This window comes from Canis lupus, chromosome 29 (genome assembly GCF_003254725.2).
Source record: "Canis lupus dingo isolate Sandy chromosome 29, ASM325472v2, whole genome shotgun sequence".
Lineage (NCBI taxonomy): Eukaryota > Metazoa > Chordata > Mammalia > Carnivora > Canidae > Canis > Canis lupus.
The window spans coordinates 33,358,137-33,377,612 of record NC_064271.1 but is presented as its reverse complement, the minus strand read 5'-3'; the positions used below and the strand labels follow the sequence as shown (position 1 = coordinate 33,377,612).

Sequence of the window (19,476 nt, the reverse complement as noted above, 5' to 3'; positions counted from 1 at the left end):
TGCAATTGACTACTATAGAAATAAAACAAGAGTGGCTGCAATAATTACTCACCTGAAATGTTTTGGAATACCTAAGGCTCCAATCAAAGTGTCCTGGACATTTCTTTAGGGAGACAGGACTGGAATAAGAAGGGATTAACCACCCCAGTGCATAAAAAAATGGAAGCCTTAAAACTTGTAAGGCAGCAGCACTCATTCTTCCAGGGAACAGAGTGTTCTGGTCCATGGATTTAGGGACTCCTGGCCCTGGAAATGGGGTAGACTATGTGACATCCAAATAATTCTTGTTCTGATTACATGTAACCTTCTGATTATAATTCAGCTTTTTTTCCCAGTCACTTACAACAAATAGAGACGATAATTGGTTGACATAGTCTTCATGATAGGTTATTTTTTAACTGGAAATGAATAAAATGTTTTGATTTGTTGCCTTCTCTGACCTTAGTATTGAAACTGTATTTCTGAAGATTTAAATCACCATCATGCTGATGACACTGGGACATTAACTAAAAAAGATGAAATCTATCCCTGGCTAGGGTTAATTCCCAAAGTTTGTTGCAGGACTCTATTGAAGTTCATAGACTCCAATAATATGTACTTCTTTGGTGACTTCTAGAAATCATTGTGCATTGCTCTTTGAAATTTAAACATAGGCATTAATAAGAAAGAACAAAATATTGGTCAAGAATAATGTGCTTTAGAGCTACAGAGAACTGGGTTTAAGTTCCAACATTCACATTTATAGATATGTATCTTTGGGCATGCCCCAGTTTGGTGCTGGGTTGGTGGCAAATTTGGAGGACTTTCATACCTAGATAAAATATAAAAATATTTACATGAAGGCAACAGAGGGCTAATAATGCCATGAAGAACCCAGTATTTGGAGTTGCCTTTCTTTTACAAATCTGTCCATTTCTAAAGTTTAGAGATAAAAATGGGAAGTAGAAATTGGCATCCAGGCCTGCTAAGGGTATGCCTAATAAATATCACTACAAATTGGTTAGTAACCCAAAAAGCTATATTTCCAGAGTAAGGATGAATTAGAAATAGGACCACAGAGGACTATAGCTCAATGTTAAATCATCTCAATTCCTTAAAATAGATTAGGAAGTCCATATTGCTAGTGTTCCTCAAAGTCTATCAGAAGCGATGTAAATCCTGTTGGAGAAAGACATCATTAGGTCTTACAATGTCTCTACAATTCTTCAAATACATAAAAAAATTAGTCAGGCCCAGGAAGAGAAAGACCTTATAAACAAAACAAAACAGCAGAAAAACAGACAAAAGAAATAAAGCTGCAACAAATTCAGATATTAGAGTTATCAGGCATAGGCTGTAAAATATACTTACTATGCTTCAAAAAGATAAAAGACAAAATTAGAACTTCTGCAGAGAACTGGAAAATCTATAAAAAGCATATGGAATATCTGAAATCACAAAAATGAAAAACACAGCAATCAAATTAAGAACTGAATAGATTTGAGTAACAGAAGGATAAACATAGATATAGAATTTATGAACTAAAACTTGTCAGAAGAAAATAGCCAGACTGAAGCATGCAGGGACAAAAGCACAGAAAATGTGGAGGGTAAGACACATAGAGCATAAGTTGAGAAGGCATAACATACATGTAATTGTTGCAGAATAAGAAAAATGAGTGAATAAAACAAAAGGAAATTTGAAATAGAAAATATCTATTTTGCTGAAGTAATAGAAGACAATAAGCTACAGATTTAAAAACCCTAAAACAGGATAAGTAATAAGAAAACTCCTATATCATAAGACAGCAAAATCTAGAAATCTATTCCCAGAGAAAATGTTCTTTGGAAGTGAAGGATAGAAATGAGTAATAACACTTTCAGACAAGCAAAAAAAAACAAATTAAAAAAAATCCAACCAACAAAACTAAAAGAGTACTTTTTAGACAAACAAAATTGGATATATGAAAAGAAATAAAGGGCAACAAAATACTACTGATTTTGTAAAATAACAACATCTTTTGGGGTCTAAAATATAGAAAAATTAAAAGACATAAAAAATAACATGTAATTCAGGATAGAGGACTGAATTTACAGTGGCCTAAGCCCCCTTCCTTATGTAAAAGAGAGAAAAAGTGTCAATTAACATTACACCTTGACAAGGATTCATTTGGTAATTTCTAGAAAAACAAAAAAGATAAAATAATCTAATTTTCAAGAGAATATGTTAGAAAATTACAGAATAAGAAATATGCAATAGGAGAAAAAAAGAATATAGAAAATTCATAAGAGAGACGTACTTGGGTGGCTAAGTCAGTTAAGCGGCTTACTTAGACTCAGATCATGATCTCAGGGTCCTGGAATATGCTCAGCAGGGAATCTGCTTGTCCTTCTGCCCCTCCCCCCCTCATGCCCTCTCTCTCTCCCTCTCTCAATAAATAAAATCTTTCAAAAAATAGAAAGCTCAAGACAGAAAACACGTAAGAAAGTTAATTTAATATCAGATATGTTAGGGACAACCGGGTGGTTCACTTGGTTAAGCCTTTAAGCTCTGCCTTCAGCTCAGGTCATGATCTCACGGTACTGGGATAGAGCCCTGCTCAGTGGGGAGTATGCTTCTCCCTCTTCCCCTCCCCCCCCACCCTGCTCATGCTCTCTTGCTGTCTCTCAAATAAATAAATAAAACATTTTTTAAAAATAAAATCAGATATGTTGTTTTAGTAAATATCAGTTGATGAATACCTGTTAAAGGTTGCACGAGAAATCATCAACCCTATTTGAAAGAGCAACATTTACTGAAGATAAAAGCCAGTGTAGTAATGTCATTACAAGGGAAAGGGCATAAAGAAAGAAAGAAGGAAAAAAAATCTCACCATTCACAGATGGTAAGATTGCGTATAGGAAAAACAGAGAGTTACAGATTAATTATTTTAATTAATAAATAAGTTTAACAAAGTGCTAGATATATTGCCATTTGGTCAATATACCAAATGCAATTTCCATATAGTAGCATTAAGCAAATCAACTATGAAATTTAAACAAAAAAGATATCATTTATAATAGCATCAACATATGAAACTCCTACAAATGATTCTAACAGAAGTCATCAAATCCTATTTTAAGAAAACTATAAACATAATTGAGAGAAATTTTGAAAGATTTAAGTAAATGGAAGGAAAAACTTCATGAATTGAAGACTCAGTATTAGATGTCAAATTTCCCTATATTAATAGATTAATAATGGAATCTTAGTCAAAACCTCAAATTGATGATCTGGTTCTAAATTTTACATGTAGATTCAAAGAATAGGAATAGTTATGACTCTCAAAGTCAAAGAAAAAGATTTGAGGATTTTATGAGATACCAAGTTTAATTAAAAATTTAAGTAATAAAGGAGATATAATCTCAGCATAAAGCTACATCAATAGACTATAAGAGAAAAAAAAAACAGAACACCAACTACTAGAATATATGGGCACTTCATCTAGAGCAAAGATGGTACTGCAGAGCATTGGGAAATTCACGGTCTTTTCAAAAAATGATGCTGAGATAACTGATATCCATATGGGGTCCACATGGACCATTATATAACTAGCTTTATAATACTGATTCAGTTAACATTTCTCTTTTCCAAGAACACAGCCCCTGTGTTAAGGAAGTCTCGATGAACTTAAAGGTGGCTATCAACTATTATATCATTCCTATGTATTGTCTCTAGCTAAGTTCCAAAGTTCCATGAACTATTCATCATATGATATAGCTTTTAAGTCATTCACTATTACAGTTACCTTCATCTTGCTGGGCTACAATTTACCAGTCCCCTTTTCAGAACACATAACCAAAAGGGAAACACATGCTTAAAATTATGATCCGCACCATAATTTCTTGTGCCTTAGTTGTTATACTATTAATACAGCTATATGTTAATTTTCTTGGCAACCACATCAGTAGATGGCTTGTACTAAGATTACAATCAGCTAAAATCATTTTTTCCCCACATATACAAAGACCTCTCTCCGTTTTGAACTGTAGAGTTGTGCAATACTTTTAACCTAAGCCTCAAGGTTTACATGAAATTCTATTAAATTTAAGGGGAGGAAATGAGATATAATGTAAAAAGCACTTTAATATGACACCTGATTTATAGTAAACAATTAAAATATTAGCTGTTTAAAAATGTCAAATTTTCCTTATTAATTTAGGCACCTTCTAGGAAAATGACAAAGCTCAATTACATGCAAAAACTAAGAGTATACATATAGCCATCAATATGTCTATTTCTCTCAAGCCTACAATTACAGCAATGAAAGAAGCTGCCCTTGTCAAGAATTATTCTTTGAAATTAATTTTATCTTGAATAACTAAGAAAATATAAACCTACACAGAAATTAGGAGTAATCCTGGTTGTCCTTTCAGACCTTTGTAGTTTGCTCATATTTTAGAATGAATATTACCACTTAACCTGGGAGCTGACTTGCTGGCTCACCACAATCCTAGTTCACTTTTCATTTAGCTGGTGCCATAGCCTTGATGTCACAAATGGTCTACTCTCACCAAAAAGACAGACAACTGACTATCTGTACTCAGCTGAAGATAGATCCTATATGTATTCTGACTAAGTCATTTTCTCCATCAAACTTAGCTATGTTAACAAGACATACCACAGGGTAGAATAATTATGGGAATGTCTGCACCAAAGCCATTAGGAGAGTAGTGTGGTCGTGTCAGAGCTGCTGCTGCTTCTTCTTTAAAAGAAGTATTTGGGGAAAATGGGCTTGTACAGTTTTCTTTGAAAACATATGTTCTTACACAATTTTAATATCGTCTGAAATACACTTGCTTGGAACACACAAAACAAAGACAAATCAAACTATTAGAAATGTCATCAGATTAGCCCAGATTCCTGAACAAATCTCAGACTGGGGAGCACACATAACACATTCAGGCCTGGTGAATTCTCACCAAAGGGTTATTTCAAATTGTGAAAGAAGCTCCATTTTATTTTTTTTTAATTTTTTTTTATTTATTTATGATAGTTACAGAGAGAGAGAGAGGGAGGCAGAGACACAGGCAGAGGGAGAAGCAGGCTCCATGCACCGGGAGCCCGACGTGGGATTCGATCCCGGGTCTCCGGGATCACGCCCTGGGCCAAAGGCAGGCGCCAAACCGCTGCGCCACCCAGGGATCCCAGAAGCTCCATTTTAAAAAAAAAAAAAGATAGTAAATTCAACATGACTATAAATGATTATAAAAGCCATTCTGGGAGGTCAGTGGGGATGGAGATTAAGATGATCACATTTTTGTAATTAGAAAGGAAAAGTTTAGAAGGAAAAAAATAAATGTGGGGATCATACAGCAAATGAATATTTTTCCACTGATACAAGAAAAGTGAGTACCTACTGACTCACTACATACAGCCACAGAAATTTTATACCCAGTTTGACAATTGCGACTTTGGCTTTTCAGAAAAAGAATTTTGCATTAAAAGAGAAATTTGAGATTTACTACTATTAAAATATAGTCTCTGCAAATAATTCTTGTGGTAAGCCAGGGCAAAAGATGCAGAAAGTAAAACTTTCTCAGAGTCAGTACCATCTTTACTCACTGCTCACATTCTTAAGTCTTTAATCAAAGGAAGAAGTATCTATTGCTGGCCTGGTTCTTCCTTCATGTGTAAAACTTTTTTGAAAAAAAAGGTTTACATATTGTGCTTATATTTTATGAATTATATTATAAATTTTGCTTATATTTTATGAATTATATTACTGATGACTCATTTCCTATTTCAGATTCTATTAGTTCACCCTATAATAGATATACTATACTTTCTTAACAGTTGATAGAAACACTTTTAATTTAATCTTTATTTTAAATTATTATGATCAGAAGTTTTGAAATATGCATATAGACTATCTTTTCTTTCTGTGACATATTTTATTACTCCTAGGTTACAATAGACTAAGATTTGAAAAATACTTTATCATGATTTGATTTTTCTCAATATAATACACCTAATCTATCTATTTACTTCCGTGCTTTGGCAGAGATTCTCAAATGGAGACAAGAGGTAGGTATCAGTAAATGCAAGTATGAGTAGGTATTTAAATTTAATTTGTCACGCTCCTTTCTTACCATGTAGTAAGACCAAAGTCAAAATTATCTCTTCTTTGTCTATTCAGGCACAATATTCTATTTTTAGTAAGAGATGTTGTTATACAGGTTTTAATATTTTCCTCTATATTTTGTATTAATTTTCTATTACTGCATAAGGAATTAGCACAGACTCAGAGGCTTAACACACACACACCACACTTATTATGTCACCACCGCTGTGGGTCAAGATTCTGGGCATGGCCTAACAGGCTCTCCTGTTCAAGGTCTCACAAGGTTGCAAAGTGGCAACTAGTCTGTATTTTCATCTGGAGATTTAACTAAAGAACACAATTCCATTAAATCAAGTGGTTTCCAGAATTTTTTTCTTGCATTTTTGGGATTGAGGGCTCCAATTTCTTACTGACCATCAGGTGGAGGCTGTTCTCAGGTACTAACGGCCACCTATAATTCCCAGTCATAAGGCCCTCTCCATAAGCAGTCACAGTACGGTGGGTTGCTTCTTCAAGGTAGAGAGTCTCTCCAATCTGCTAAGATAAACTCTTGTAAAATGTAACAAAATCATAAAAGTCACAGCACATCACCTTTGCCATATTCTACTGGTTAGCAGTAAGTCACAGGGTCCATTCATACACAAATGCAGATACAGGTGTAACACCAGGGACAGAAATCATGAGGGATCTTTTAGAATTCTGCCTACCAAAAATTTCAACTAAGTTTTAGTATTTTTTCAAATATGTATTTTCTGTTTTTATGAGCTTAAGTTTTCTGGTTGTAATGTATACCTGTGTATATCTGTTTGAATGTATTATAGATTTTAATTGGGGGAAAAATACCCATAAAATGTAATCCTCCCAACCAGAAGCATTAAATAGTCATGAATATATTCAAATGCTCATGTGATCTCTTTAAGTATTATCATTATCTTCACATAGTTCATATATATTCTGGTTGAGGGACTTTTTTGGACAAGAATATTTCTGGATGTTAATGGCTAGTGAGAATAAAACTTTTTTTTATTTATTCATGTAGTGAATCACTATTAGCTTATAATCTGTATTTACAGATTATTGTTATAAACACTTTTTTGAAATTTTACTCTTCCTAATATATATTTTTAGTAAACATATAGATTTCTAAGGCAATTTTTTAAAGATTTTATATATGTATGTATGTATTAGAGACAGAGAGAGAGAAAGACCAGGAGTAGAGGGAGGGGCTAAGGGAGAGGGAGCAGGACAAGTAGACTTCCATGACCCTGAGACCATGACGTGAGCAGTAGTCAGCAGCTTAACCAACTGAGCCACCCAGGTGTCCTTTTAGGGTAATATTTTTAATATAAGAGTATTAATGTGCATTTTATATATATTCCCTTGTAATTAAAGCTGAAATCACCACGCATGGTTGTACGATTTGTGTACTTCCCAGAGGAGCCAGGGTAAAGATGTAGGAGCCGCCTAATATCCATTTCTACCCTGCTGGCCTAGCAGAATGCCAAATATAGAGAAGCAAATGTCTATGGAACGAGGTGTCTCTTATTAAAATAAAGTGTTCCATCCCCCCACAGAGGTGTTTTTGTACTCTCTGTGCTTAGGGGTAGAGGTGCTTTTTTTTATAAACTGCCTAAGGGCTCTGTATAAGTTAATAACTCTCCTATTATCTCTACCTGTCCTATGAGATAATAGGCAAGTTGTTTAACTTCTCTGTGCCTAGATTTCTGTATCTGTAAAGTAAGTATAATAGTACCCACTACATAGGATCATAAAAAGAGGTAGGGGAAAAGGGAAAGGAGAAGGAACAAAACAACGAGAGAAAGAGGAAGAGGAGGAAAAAGAGGGAAGGAGCAAGGGAGGCAAAGAAGAAATGTTTGATTTTAAATATCCAAGGGCATATCCAGATTTTGTGGAGCCTAAAACTTGTGTAATAGCCAGTCCCTCTTTAATAAAAATAATACAAATATAATGTACTTTTCAAAATTTCAAAAACATATAACTATATGAACACATTGCTAGGGTTCCTCCCAGAACCTTGGAAAGACCATTCAAATATATGGAGAAATTCATTAAACCAAAATTACTGTGAATAATTTTAGTAAATCTCAGATTATATATGTTTAAATGTTTATATGTGTAACACATATATATACATATATGTAATTTCTAAGATTATGGAGATATATCAATATAACAAGTATATTCATAATTCTATTATATTTTGCATAGTATATATGTTTAAATTTATATATTTATTGCATAATTATTATTATTTATAACATGTTAGTGACTATTATATATTTCTCTATCTATATTTCAAGTTTTTCTCTGAGAACAGATTAAAACAACACCCTCTGTTGAAAATAGAATATTCATGACCATTATTTCACATAAAACTTCCCAAAAGGAGTCTTGCTGGCAACTTATTGTCCAATCTCTCTCTGTAGTCCACTCCATCAAGATTTCTTCCCTATCATTTAACTTTTGTTGAAGTCACCAACTACCTCATATTCCCAAATACAATTACCAATCCCCAGAACTTGGTCCATTTACACTCACAATATCATTTGATATAGTTTATAATTGAGCTCTTTTCTTTTCTCTACATGTACATCCTTATAGTCAGGTGATTCTATTCAGGTCCATGATTTTAAATACCACCCAGAAACTAATGACTCATTTTTATCTCTTGTCCCAGGCCTTCACCTGAGCTCCAGATGCTTATATTCCACTGTCAAGTCAATTTCTTTAACTGATATATATTTATAATAGAAATGTCAAAAATTAACATATTGGAAACCAATCCTTTGATTCATCTGTCCCTCAAAATGCTGCACCTCCCATATCTTCTCTTTTTCAATAAGGGAAACCTAACAGCTCAGGTCAAAAGCTAAGAAATAGAAATAACAACATCACATACTAAGAATGAAGACAACAACCCTACGACCCAGCAATTGCACTACTGGGTACTTACCCCAAAGATACCGATGTAGTGAAATGACAGGACACCTGCACCCCAATGTTCACAGCATCAATGTCCACAATAGCCAACTATGGAGGGAGCCACAGTGTCCTCAGACAGATGAATGGACCTATACTACCAACAGCTAACAGACTGAAAGATTATATTTGGGAGAAACTAACCAGCCTGTTAGGGGAGATCATCAAGATGACATGACTCCCTTTTGACCCTCAAGTAGATCCAGACAATCAAAGGCTTCTCACTACCTCCTTGTCTTTAAAATGTAGGCTTTGCTAACCATTTTGACAGAGGAGCCATTTTCAAGGTGCCCTGAGACAGCAATGTGTTGGCTGATGCTGTCTGAAAAGTATTCGTGAACTGAATCCTGTTAAAATCCCATTAAAGGGGTACCTGGGTGGCTAGTGGTTGGCTGCCTTTGGCTCAGGTTGTGATCCCAGGGTCCTAGGATGAAGTCCTGCTTGGGCTCCCCACGAGGAGCCTGCTTCTCCCTCTGCCTATTTCTCCTCCTCTTTCTCTGTGTCTCTCATGAATAAATAAAATCTTTTTTTAAAAATCCCATTAAAAACTTTTAAGGGAGGGCCTGTGCACAGATTCTCTAGTCTTGTGGCCACCAAGCCTCATACAGAAGTTCTTGCCTATTAAACCTGTCACCTACCAATGTGGAGGGGTCTGCTTTGTCTTTCTTTAGTCTCACCTGCCTTCTGTGTACAGGGGGCAGTTTGAAAACCAACACAGCCCTAGAAAAAAGATGTCTGAGACTGAAACAGTAACAAACTCTTTCATCCTCTGTGAGGCCTACAAATACAATTTTGAATCAGCAATTGAGTGCCTCAATCTCAAATATGAATGGGCAACAGACGATAACCAAACAATTGAGAAAATTTCCAACATGAAAGACAGAGGCAAAAACAAAAACACAAAAATAAACTTTTGGAAGAACCAGAAAGTGTTCTGGTTTGGAAATATATTTTTAAAAAATTAATAATCCAAGAAAGACAAAGGAATACTAAATCCTTAAAATAAGAAAATGATGCTATGAAAAAGAAATATTTGAAAAATAAAATAAAAGGGTAATGGAAGTTTAAATTGTGGTAGCAGATACTCAAATTCAACAGAAAGGTTGGAAGATAAAGTTGAAAGAATTTACCTTCCATTAAAGATAAAATAGAAAAAGCTTTTAAAAATCAGATAATCGGGATCCCTGGGTGGCGCAACGGTTTGGTGCCTGCCTTTGGCCCAGGGCGCAATCCTGGAGACCCGGGATCGAATCCCACATCAGGCTCCCGGTGCATGGAGCCTGCTTCTCCCTCTGCCTGTGTCTTTGCCTCTCTCTCTCTCTCTCTCTCTCTCTCTCTCTGTGACTATCATAAATAAATAAAAATTTTTAAAAAATTAAAAAAAATCAGATAATCAATTTAGAACAGCCACTATCAATTCCAGAAAGGGAGTGCTAATATTTAACTAATGGCTTCCCCAAAAATGGAGAGTGAGGAAATTATCATAGAAATAATATAAGAAATCTAAAATACACAAGGAAGTGACTTAGAGACTGACAATGCCAATCAAATGGCCAGCAAAATGAATGAAAAAATGTCCACAAGAGTTATATTATTGTGAAGTTTCAGAATTCTAGAAATAAAGATCCTAAAAACTTAGAAAAAGGAAATTTTTTTTTTTTTAAAAAGGCACTTTTAAATAATTGTTAATCACAATAGCATCAAGCTTCTCACAAAAGCAACCTGGAAGCTGAAAGACAAGGAAACACAATTCTGAGGTAAAATTTTGAACTCTAAATTCTATGTCCAGCCAAGCTAGCAATTAAATGTGAGAGCAGAATAAAGACATATTTTTACATTCAAGGTCTCAAAGAATTCTACATTCTCCAAAGTTTGTAGAGAAACTGTTGCCTGAGAGAGAGAGTGAATGGAGAGAGAAGACACAGCATTTGCTAGGTTTATCCACTGCAAGTGAAAGTTGAGGAGAATTCCCAGGATGAAGCAGAAGAAAGTCCCAGAATGACAAAAAAGTGCATCAGGCCTGGACAGCATCTATTATAGAATGAAGCAGAACAGAGGCTTCTAGAAAGCTCACCTCTAGGGAAAAAGAATTCTAGATAACCTGATATATTTGATCTTATTAAAAGAGTTTTGCTTTTTTTGGACATTTTGGAATAAAGTAATGATAGACATAAAAACAAATGAATAAATGAAAAAAAATCAAACACTCAAAGACTATCATTTTGGTGAGAAACAAAATGTTGTATGAGAAAGTATAATATTATATGGAACAGCTGTGACTAATACATACCTCCATAGCCTTGTATTGCTATGCGGAAGGGGGGATTTGAGGGAGGGATGGGTACTGATACACTAATTTCTTGATTTTACAATTATAGACATCCACTATTGACTTATTATTATGTAAATTTAGGATTGAGATCTTTTATACCCTTTAAATTTCATGTCTTGGGGCACCTGGGTGGCTCAATGATTGAGCCTCTGACTTTGGCTCAGGTAGTGATCCTGGGGTCCTGGGATCAAATTCCACATTGGGTTCCCCATAGGAAGCCTCCTTCTCCCTCTGTCTCTGCCTCTCCCTCTGTGTCTCTCATGAATAAATAAAATCTTTTTAAAAATAAATAAATAAATTTCATGTCTTCCTCCCTCTCCCCACAATTCATGTTTGTTCCTCATAATTTTTATCAAATCTACATTTGATGCTTCCCATTATTATTATGTTAGATAAAAAGAGGAAGGGATGGACATCATTATTCATTCTCCTTCTTGCCTTGAACACAGATATTATGGCTGGAGCTGTTTTCTCCTCATCGTATCCTGAGCTCTAGACAAATTACTGTACATCCCACTTCAGAGAATGTGGCAAATGTGCATATTTACTAAGAATACTAATGATATATTACATCTCTGAATAATTCTGAAACATCAAAGTACACTGACAAATTTTATTTCAAAATAAATTTAAATATTTAAAATATATTTAGTCAGGTAGATTAGGAAAAAGAGGAAAAAGGAAGAATGAGCAAAAGGAATAGGATATGTGGAGATAAGAAAAAAAAAAACATGATTTCCATGTCCCTGGACACCATGTGCAGAATTTCACAATTTTCCTAATCCTTCATTATTTCCCAAAAAGTAGACCTAAGCCTAAAGATAAACCAAAGTGCTGGAGTACTTCATAAGAATTCCAAGAATATCTAAAGCTGCTTCTGTTTTAGTGCTTATTTCTCCCATTTTCCAAGCAGTGCCATCAAATTAAAATTTGAGGAAATGTAAATATTCTTACAGCTGTCAAAGTGTTTATGTTTTAAAATGGATATTTTAAATCCCATTCAACCACAAAGCATTGTGAGACAGTTTCCATGGTTACTTCTATTAACTCCAGCAGCCATAAGACATTTAGCAAGCTGCTTAAAAAAATTAGTGCCATCAAGCATTTTTAAAAAATTTTTTAGAAATGTTTATCTTGACAACTAATCATCTCTGTTGTATGATGATAATACTGCTGAAAACTCAGCAGATGTGTTAAATTCAATGAATAATGTACAGCATTCATAAGAAAAAGCATATCTAAATTTACTTTACTTTTTATTCTACATTGATTATATTTGTGACTTCAGTTTCTATATGGAATGCTGAACACACACATATGTACCTGTCAGAGTATATTAAAAATTAGATCAACATGAATTAGTCAACATCTTCACTTTTTTTTGATAGCTTTTAATTATTTAATTCCTTAAACAAATCCAGACTTAGTATTTCAGGAAATTAATCCTTCAAAATGAAAATACAAAAAAAAAAAAAAGAAAATACACCTGAAAAACAGAACCTCATAACCTTACAATTTAAATATAAATATAATAATCATACCAATAAAGCAATTAACAAATAAATGAAGACATAAAATAATGGTATACAAATTATTTTCCCTAAATTCTTTATCCCATACTGGTTTTTTTTTTTGCAAATAGTACTAAAAGACTTCTAACAAAATAATGTGACAACCTTTCTCACTGTTCCTCTGATCTCTCACACAGGTAACCACTTTGACTACAGTAGTTTTTTTTTTTCCTGTCATGACATATCACCAGATTTCTAAATGATATGCATATTCTGTTATCTTTATATTCATCAATTTTAGATTTATTTATTGTCTTCCTATAAGGACACATGAGGATTTTTTTAATCCTCCTTAAACTGCTTTACTTCTCTAACTTTACACAACAGAGTTCTATAACTACACAAAAATTTTAATAATTTTGGTTGACTTTATAATTTAGTGTTTGCTATGCTTTTGAAGAATACCATGAGTATGATTCCTTTGTTGTTTACTTGTTTGTTTGTATGTTTGGCTTCTCCTGCATAATACTGATTATTCACTCTTAATGTAAATAAATCTGAAAAAACATTTTTAATTAAAACATACTCAGGTTTCAAAATGGAGAATAAAAAAAGGAGACTGGAAAATAGAGATAAGAACACATTATCAAGGGATCCTTGGGTGGCGCAGCGGTTTAGCGCCTGCCTTTGGCCCAGGGCGCGATCCTAGAGACCCGGGATCGAATCCCACGTCAGGCTCCCGGTGTATGGAGCCTGCTTCTCCCTCTGCCTATGTCTCTGCCTCTCTCGCTCTCTCTGTGTGTGACTATCATAAATAAATAAAAATTAAAAAAAAAAGAACACATTATCAAGAATTATGATATTATGATATTATTAAGAACACATTAACAAGGAAATTTGTTTTTCAAGACAAACAAATGCTTTTTTCTTCCCAAATCACCTCCATTTAAAACCAACTTTTGCTTAAATTTTATATTAGAATAAATAGATATTACAAAAAAATTCTTTGTCATAGAGTCTTCTCATTCATAGATAGAAAGTCATTAAGATGAGACTTACAATATCCTACTATATTAAGATGAGACTTACAATATCCTACTATTACTATTCTGCTTCCTGCTATTGTTTCTAAGTCAGGAATGGAATAATTTCTGGGCCTAAAAACCTCTCAAATTATAAAATAGTCTCATAGATTCCGTATTTCATTTTGAAATATAAATCCATAATATGAAGATTAGGAAGATTTTAGAATAGACTCTTCTAAGTACATATATATTTAAGGATTAGACATATCACATTTTCCCCTCAAGTTAGAGTAGCTATTTAACAAGTAGAGGTACTCTATTTATTGTTCTTAGCAATAAAAAAGAGGGGGGGGGGAGGAAAAGAAGGGAAGGAAAGATAAAACTCTATTTAGTCATAGCTACTCTAGCTCTATTAATTACATAGAAGTCATCATTATAAAGACAAAATTTGGTCCTCCCAGCATTGCGAGCCCCTCATCAGCAATGTTTGGGTATTTTTATTTTTATCTTTATTGCTATCCACAAAAACTGCTCATACAAAATAGACTTTTATTCAAAAACATAAGTACCTGTTAAAAAGAAGCAGCACCATTTGAAGAAAGACCACTGTCCTACTTAACTCAGGCTGCTAACAAAATCCACAAACTGGGTGACTTAAAAACAACAGAAATTTATTTCTCACAGTCTCAAGATTGGAGAGTCCTAGATCAAGGCACTAGCAGATTCTTTATCTGGTGAGAGCCTACTTAACAGTTCACAGACAGTTGTCTTGCTAAACCCAACATAACAGAAGGCATGAGGGAGCTCTCTGGGGTCTCTTATAAGAACAATAATAATCTCATTCACGAGGGCTCCACCTTCATGACCCAATCATCTCCTGAAGGCACCACCTCCAAATAACATCACTTTGGGCATTAAGCTTCAACATATGAGTTCTGTGGGGACACAAATGTTCAGTCCGTAACAACCACTAACTTTGCTTCAAAGGACCTAAATTCAAGTTTCATCTCTCTAATTGGGAGCTGAGTAACACACTAATTTCAGTTTCCTTTGATGTAATGGTGATAATATCTGCTTAGAAGGGTTACTATAAATACTATAATTTTGGAAGATGCCTGGGCTCACGGAATTATTCTCTTCTAAAATTGCCTTCTTTTTTTCTTCCCTTTTTTCTTTCAAATTTGTAATCCAAATTTTGTGGCTTCAAGCAAGCAAATTCAAGTTGTCTTTAAATTCCAAATTGTCTCCATCTAACAAAGTATTGAAATGTTTCTAGCAATTATTATCAGTTGATATTGACTGAGAGTCAACTTGGTATTGTACTCACTTTTCTGGAGGTTGAACAGTAGATTTGATAATCTACAGAATAAAAACAGGCAAGATGATTTCATAACTATGATCTCAGCAATTAGCAGTTACAAAAATGTATGCTCAGCTGGAAATTTGTACATTTAATACATTTAAGGACTATAGTAAACAAAATACAACCAAAGTGATCTGAAACTTTGTACACAAATTTTAAGGCTCAAAGTTCCAGTACTTTTCATTTCCTTATGTAAGGTTACCCCATTTGGAATCGTCGAGATAAACTTGTATTTTTCACTGTATTTCCTTCATTGGCCCCCATTTGATGCATTTTATTATTTCTCTTTTCACTATGAAAAAGATATGATTTTCTCACTTCATTGCCCTCTACAATAATTTATATTACTGAATACAATAAGTTTATTGTTGAATATTTTAGGAGATGCATTTTATAGTCAACCTGTTAAGTTAAAACAGAGGCATGTCTTGACATGCATATATTCTTACAGTTATCTCATTGTCATTTCTTTTTTTTAAATTTTTATTTATTTATGATAGTCACACAGAGAGAGAGAGAGAGAGAGAGGCAGAGACACAGGCAGAGGGAGAAGCAGGCTCCATGTACCGGGAGCCCGATGTGGGATTCGATCCCGGGTCTCCAGGATCGCGCCCTGGGCCAAAGGCAGGCGCTAAACCGCTGCGCCACCCAGGGATCCCCCTCATTGTCATTTCTAATATAAATGTTATTTCTCATGAAAAAGTACTAATTTTCATTTATTAAAATGTATATTGGTGTATACATTTTCTCTCACATAGGATCCATATCTATTCACCTTTGAAAATACATATGTGATAAATATGAGACACTCAGAATGCTTGTTGATTTGAATAACAATGCAATGATGTATGTTTTCTCTATAGTTTTATTTATATTAATTTCATCTTTAGATCAGAGTTTCTTAAACTTGGCACTACTGACATTTGGGCCAGATAATGCTAAAGGATCTACTAGTGTAATATAAGATATCAAGGAACTTTCCTGACCTCCAACCTCCAGTTGCCAATGGAATTTCACCCCAGTTATGACAAGCAAAACTATTTCCTGATATTGCCAAATGTCACCTGGGAGGCAAAATTGTCCTCATTTTAGAATCACTGGTTTAAATAAATGAATCTAAATTGCAACTTTTAATAAGAAAATGTAGTCATCGGAATGCTAAAACCTATAATGCCTATAATTCAAAGTAGCTTAAACATTAAGAAATATAGCTACCAAATCACATTTAATTATCCACACACACTTTTGTGTCTGTATAGTATGAATAATGCAGTGAAATATAATAGGTACAATAGTATACTTGCTACAAAACCATTTCCAGACTGTAGGAAAATTTACCAAACTAACACTTATAAAAGCACTTTGAAAGAATTGATGTCTGACAAGCTATACACATTTTATACAACACCATCCCCACAAGACTCAGCAACAAGAATGACCAACAAAATCACTGACATTTCTGCAACCACAAACTCTGCTATAAAATTGGACAACAAATTTCCTGCTAATCCATCCGCTGTTAAAGATGGCATTTTTCAGTCTCACTTAATAACTTTCTAATTTTTTTTTAGCTTGTGAGTTCAAACCACAATGAACTTGTCCTACGACAGATCTAGATGTCCTCTACAGAATTTCACATTACGCGATTTTATTTATACTAGAATTTCCTTGGCTTCATAGAAAAAAAAGTACAAAAACAAAGTTCCCAGATGTTCCTTAGCTTTTATATTCCAATTAATCTGTTCTCCTACTTCAACCACAAATTATTCCATGTACAATTATTCTTAGCATCAATTATCTGAGCTATTCTCCTAATATTGTTTATCTTCTTCAGAGTTTCAATTAGTCTTCTGAGAAAACAGTATGAGCCTCGTGTTTATTCTTTAAATTATTGTCCTGGAACAGACTGACAATATCTAGTATTATAAACTCTAAAAACTGAAAATAAGAAAACATATCATTTCACTAAAGTTTTTCTTAAATTAAATAATTATTATTCAAATGGCAAAATAAAGATTTAACTCATTTAATTAAGTTTTTTTGTTTTTAATCTGGAAGATGTTAGATGAAAATTCTTCCACCCTACCTATAATAAAGTAGCTCTTCTCAGATAACTACCCCCCAGAAAGAAAAAAAGAAAAATCATAAATGTTAGATAAATTAAATAATAGCAAATAAATAAAAACAGAATTTTGAATATATCAAAGAAAACCAAAGTAAACAAGGAGTCAAAATGTTTCAGAGAAACCCATAGAGGTGAGCCAATATTTTTTACTGTTTTCCTTTTAAGGCATTTGATGATTCATATGCTGCATAAGGCAAAAGGCCAGGAAGCCAAACAGAATATAAAATTTAACAGTATAAAATCTAAGCAGAGATTTCTACAGTCTCACTGTGCTGCAGAGATTAACTATTAGAATCCAGGGACAGCCAAGAAGAAAAGAATCCCAGTAAATATTCACTGAAAACCCTGAAAAGCTATACTTTAGGAAAATATACAAAACAAACAAAACCAGGCCTAGGAAAAACTGAATCCAGTTCTAAGTTCTCCAACCATGATTGCAACATACCCTTTAACAGAAGAATTTAATCCCCTCTGCAAAAGATATCATCATCCAGAACTTTTACAATGTTTTACACTTAATGCCTGGCTTAAAAACAAACATTACTAGGCATGCCTGAAGAACAGACCAAATGATTAAAAATTGAAAGAAAGGAGAAAAAGGTAGAAATATACCTACAAGAAATTCAGATATTGTAATTTTCAGACTTGAATTTCCACTGTTTTCAATATATTCAAGAATATAGATGACAATATAAATTTCACCACTGAACTGGAATTTATAAAGAATAAAATTTAAATTCAAGAAATGAGAATATAATAGAAAAAATAACGTAGTAGATAGATTTAACAACTAACTGAACAGCAAAACAGAGCATTAGTGGATTGGAAGATACATCAATAGAAATTACCAAGACCGAAGCTAACAGAAATGAAAAGGTAAAAGCCAGAATAGTTTAAGAAATATAGAGGCCTTTCACTGTAGATCTAACATGCATTTATAGTGCCACAGAGAAATACATAGATAGATGATAGATAGATGATAGATAGATAGATGATAGATAGATAGATAGATAGATAGATAGATAGATAGATAGAAAGAAAGAAAGGGGGACGCTTAGGTGGCTCAGTAGTTGAGCATCTGCCTTTGGCTCAGGTCATGATCATGGGATCCTGGGATCGAGTCCTGCATTGGGCACTCTTTGGAGACCCTATTTCTCCCTCTGCCTATGTCTCTGCCTTTCTGTGTCTCTCATGATTAAATAAATAAAATATTTTTTAAGAAGATAGGAAAATCATTATATGAGCAAAGTATTATGAAATTTTTCCAAAACTAGTGAAAGACAACAAGCCACAGATTCATTGCATTTTACCAAGAAACAAAAAATTAGGCACATTACAAAAAGAATCCAAAAACCAAAGATAAGGAGGAAAATTTAAAGATATAGTCAGAGTGATGGGAGGATATTCCCTTCAAAAAGGAAATAAGACCATCAATCAACTAAATTTCTCTGAAAAATAACAGGAGAAAAGAAAACAAGGAGGGGTGGGGGGAAGAAGAAGAGGGAGAGGGGGAAGATAGTTTGGGAAGGAGAAGGAACAAAGAAGCAGCAGCAGTAGTTGCTGAAAACACTAGAGTGGCATCTTTAATGTACTTTAAGAAAATTATTGCAACTTAAAATTATTTAACTAGTAAAAATATCTTTTAAAAATAAAGATAAAATATAGATATTTCAAATAAATAAAAACCGAGGGAATTTGACCTCAGCAGATCTGAGCTAGAAAGAAATAGTGGAAGGAATTTTTCCTGAAGAAGTGATCTCAGATTAAGGCAGGAAATGAGGAAGTAATGACGAGTAAAAGAAAAAGGATAAAAAAATATATATGTGAATTGAAATGAATATTGACTATATAAAACAGTAATAATGTTTGATGGGTGGGCAAATACACGTAGAATTAAATTACAGAAAAAAAACAAATGGCAAACAATTAATTAGTGTTAAACTGTTCTAAATTATTCAGTTTCCTCAAAGTGGAAAAATACTAATTTGTCATAGCTTCCAGTAAATCAAGGACATATATGCAGCAATTATTAGGGAAG

The 19,476-nt window shown here is 33.7% G+C and overlaps 1 protein-coding gene and 1 long non-coding RNA gene across 17 annotated transcripts in view; both read right to left on the bottom strand.

Annotated features, from left to right (window-relative positions):
* CNBD1 (cyclic nucleotide binding domain containing 1) overlaps positions 1–19,476 on the bottom strand; it is a 539,688-nt gene that overhangs the window by 385,197 nt on the left and 135,015 nt on the right. The gene's annotated exons all lie outside the window — the stretch shown is intronic.
* The window catches only part of LOC125753985 (uncharacterized), a 38,747-nt gene that overhangs the window by 16,853 nt on the left and 2,418 nt on the right, over positions 1–19,476 (bottom strand). The window contains exon 2 of the long non-coding RNA XR_007407071.1: positions 15,278–15,309. This is a non-coding gene — a long non-coding RNA (uncharacterized LOC125753985). The remainder of the gene's footprint in view (positions 1–15,277; positions 15,310–19,476) is intronic.